This window comes from Triticum aestivum, chromosome 2B, assembly GCF_018294505.1.
Source record: "Triticum aestivum cultivar Chinese Spring chromosome 2B, IWGSC CS RefSeq v2.1, whole genome shotgun sequence".
Taxonomy (NCBI): domain Eukaryota; kingdom Viridiplantae; phylum Streptophyta; class Magnoliopsida; order Poales; family Poaceae; genus Triticum; species Triticum aestivum.
The window spans coordinates 383,632,740-383,637,454 of record NC_057798.1 but is presented as its reverse complement, the minus strand read 5'-3'; positions in this window follow the sequence as shown (position 1 = coordinate 383,637,454).

Here is a 4,715-nt window from a genome sequence, read left to right as displayed (position 1 = left end):
ATAGTAGGAGACAATGCACAAATCACAAATACCTGCACAAACAGTCAAACACTTGCACCCAACGCTATAAAGGGGTTGTCAATCCCTTCACGGTCACTTGCAAAAGTGAGATCTGATAGAGATAGATAAAACTAAACAAAAGATAAAGTAAATATTTTTGGGTTTTTTGGTTTATAGATCGTAAAGTAAAAGATTGCAAAATAGTAGATCGGAAACTTATATGATGGAAAATAGACCCGGGGGCCATAGGTTTCACTAGAGGCTTCTCTCAAGATGGCAAATAATACGGTGGGTGAACAAATTACTGTCGAGCAATTGACAGAAAAGCACAAAGTTATGAAGATATCCTAGGCAATAATTATGAAATATAGGCATCACGTACGTATCAAGTAGACCGACTCCTGCCTGCATCTACTACTATTACGCCACACATCCACCGACTCCTGCCTGCATCTAGAGTATTAAGTTCCTGAAGAACAGAGTAACACTTTAAGTAAGATGACATGATGTAGAGGAATAAACTCAAGAAATATGATGTAAATCCCATCTTTTTATCCTCGATGGCAACAATACAATACGTGCCTCACTACCCCTACTGTCACTTGGTGAGGACACCGCAAGATTGAACCCAAAGCTAAGCACTTCTCCCACTTCAAGAAAAACCAATCTAGTTGGTCAAACCAAACCGATAGTTCGAAGAGAATAAAGATATCAAATCATGCATAAAATAATTCAGAGAAGATTCAATAATGTTCATAGATAAGCTGATCATAAATCCACAATTCATCGGATCTCGACAAACACACCGTAAAAGAAGATTACATCGGATAGATCTCCAAGAACATCAAGGAGAACATGGTATTGAGAATCAAAGAAAGAGAAGAAGCCATCTAGCTAGTAGCTATGGACCCGTAGGTCTGAGGTAAACTACTCATGCTTCATCGGAAGGGCAATAGAGTTGATGTAGATACCCTCCATGTTCGAATCCCCCTCTGGCAGGATGCCAGAAAAGGCCCCAAGATGGGATCTCACAGGAACAGAAGGTTGCGGCGGTTGAAAAGTGTTTTCGTGGATACTTCTGGTGGTTTGGGAACATATGTGAATATATAGGAGGAAGATCTAGGTCAGGGGGTCACCAAGGGGCCCATAAGGTAGGGGGCGCCCCTCCACCCTTGTGGCCACCTCATGGCTCCCCTGACTTGCATTCCAAGTCTCCTGGGTGTCTTTTGGTCCAAGAAAAATCATCGCAAAGGTTTTATTCCATTTGGACTCCATTCGGTATTCGTTTTCTGGGAAGCTCAAAAACAAGGGAAAAAACAGAAACTGGCACTGGGCTCTAGGTTAATAAGTTAGTCCCAGAAATAATACAAAATATCATATTAATGCATATAAAACATCCAAAATAGATAATATAATAGCTTGGAACAATAAAAAATTGTAGATACGTTGGAGATGTATCAGTATCTTAGGGCCTTTAGCCATGAAGCATCTTCCAATTCCTTCATTTGGTGAGTCAAATATGTCGTAGGAGTTGGATGACACAAGTGCAAGACCGGCAACACCTTCGTCTTGAGTATAGTCGGAGTCAGAGTGATAGCTTCTCTCGGAGTAGTTGTCAGAGTCAGAACCGGATACCCATTCACCAACGTGAGCTTGATGTCTTCGTATTGTGTAGCTCTTTGATGACTTGTCCTTCCTTTTTGAATCCTTGCTTCTACGAGAGGGTCTTCATTCATAACGATCATCACTACTCCTTCTCTCATTTGGAGGTGATTCATCTCTTCTACTCCTCCTTTTTGGTGAGTCTTCTCTTTTCTTGTAGGGAGCCGTACACTCATTGGAGTAGGGTCCGGGTCTTCCAAAATTGTAGCAATTACGATCACGACTAGAAGAACTTTTTTCATTGTAAGACCTTGATTTGGGGCTTATCTCTTTGCTTCTATTCTTGTAGAACTTGTTGAAGTTCTTTACCATTAAGCTCAATTCTTCATTAGAGACTTGCTGCTCACTTATTGTTGTAGGAGCATCACTTGAAGCTTTGTAAGCACCACTTGACTTGTTGTGGAGCTCTTCCTTATCCTTGAGTGACATCTCATGAGCAACAATTCTACCATTGACTTCCATGGGCTTGAGATCTTTGTAATTGGGCATCATTTGGTCAAAGTGCATAATTGTCATATTTTCCATCCAAGGCTCTTAGGATCTTCTTGACGATGAATTTGTCGGTCATCTCTTCACTTCCTAAGCCGGCAATCTCATTTGTGATGAGAGCAAGTCTAGAGTACATTTTGGCGACTCCTTCACCATCCTTCATCTTGAACTTGTCAAGTTGACTTTAGAGCACATCCAACTTGGATTCCTTGATAGACTCAGTACCTTTGTGCATATCAACCAAAGTATCCAAAATTCTTTGCATTCTCAAGGCGGCTGATTTTGTTGAATTCTTTGGGGCATAATCCATTGAAGAGAATATCACAAGCTTGAGCATTGTATTTCAACATCTTCATTTCTTCCGCTGTTGCTTCACGACCCGATTATTTTCCATCCTCGAGGAAATCACCTTGCAAGCCAATATGCACAACATGCCAAACGTCGGGGTTATGACCAAGAATATGCATTTTCATCTTATGCTTCCAACTAGCAAAATTTATATCATCAAAGTAAGGACCTCTACGGTGGTAATTTCCCTCGCTAGACGCCATACTCTCCTAGGTTGTGAAACCAAGGCTATGATCACCAAAGGTATGGAAATCAAGGCTAATGGATATCAAAGCTCTAATACCACTTTATATGATCGAAAGTATGTCTAGAGGGTACTAGTACAATGAGGTGTTATACAAACGATTTTTAACCTCTTTCCGCAACGGTGTTCTGAACCGTCGCCTAGTGAGTGACTGCAATAGGGGGGGGGGGTCCTTCCCACACGACCTAGAAACCATTGGGGATATGCCCTCTTGGCACACACGCTCAGCAAAATGAGGTCGTGTCCGACCGGCGAGCGATCAAATACGGATATACATACAATAGTGCTAAAAAATACAATTATACAGGCAAAACCATTTCCGGTCGTAAGTACATCCCACATAGTTAGTCCCCGCTAAACGTTTCCGTTCGTATATACATCCCATACAGTCGCTCCAAGGAAAATATTTCTGTTCGTAGGTACATCACACACAATTTCCGCATTAAATCGTTTGTGATAACGTTGCCATTGCACACGCTATTAACAATTTTATCATTTGCATTATTGAATGCATCACACACGGTGCATAGAAGAAAATGTGTGGCAAAGGCTGTCCATCACACACAGTTTTATGTGGTAAAAGTTTGCGCAAGGCGGCCTAACGCAAACAGTTTTCAAGAGGATGTCATGTGTGATTGTTTGTTGATCCAACACGGTTTATTCCTAGAAACTTTGTGCGTTGCCTGAGGTCATCGGCCATGGTGTTTTCTCAATAACCATTTGCAATAGAAAAACCCAATTAGCAGGCTAATTGGCCATTAGCAGGCTAATTGGCCATTAGCAGGCTAATTGCACTATTATTAATAATCCATTTATTAATCTAATTGACATTTCATATTAAGCACACAATATATTTCATTTCTGTATTAAGGAAGCAAGATTTCATAATTGAAATACATCATATAGCTTTAGCACTCAGCTACCCCATTACATAATTGCACCAGAACAAAGTTTCACATGCAATATCTAGAACCTTTCAAAATTAGCTTAGACGATACATAGACAGATGCATCTCATCTGGAAAACTGTTGAAGCGGAAGGCGAATATTGAGCCTTCATTGATGTTGAAGGTCTTTGCAACTTTAGGCCAGTGCCCGTGGATGATTGACTATCCATCCTTCGTCCTCTTCAGGAACACTTCAATATTGAACCGTGGATGTTGTATGAAAACCTTCCTCGCCTCCTGACCATAGAAGTGGTTTGAGAGGTAATCATCAGTGAACTACTTTGGAAAGGCCTGAAAACAAGGATGTGCATAAATATATTCTCTATATTGGAAATGGGGAAAGGAATAAAAAAGGCAAGGTATAATAGTTAGTACCGTCTTGTAGTGAACTGATGTCTTCTTCATTGTGCAGACAAAGATCTTGTTGTTTTTTGTCGCTAATTTCTTTATCCTAACAATCTTTTTGAGTTTCTTGACTTGATTGATATTCATGGACAACTCATTTCCCCACATGCAAAAAGGGTCGAACAGTGGGTCAAAACCTCTGACAGCATGACCTACATATGCACGATCAAATTGTTAAAAACCTAAATATTGGAATGGTTCCTGCAATTGCACAATAATGTGCTATTAGACAATAGACCATGCATGTACGAACCTCGATTGTAAACCTTAGTGCTTTCCATTGTTTCACTACAACACATATAATGTAGTTAGTCATTAGGTTAAGTGAGGGTTTGCATGCTATCAGTAAAATATGTTGATGAAAAATAAGCACATTGCAGATTCATCAGATTAATTCAAGCCACATGGAAAACCCATTTACCCGAACCTAGCATGATTAAGAACTAGGAAATATAGCACTTGTATATGTTTCTCATGTATTAAGTGCAACCAAATTCGATTTATTCCTCACATGCACAACAATACAAAATTCTACCCACGACAATTGGACATCGCATTGCAGAATTGCACCAAGCAGTTAACTAAACACCACAACAAATGAACTAAACATTAACTGAGCAC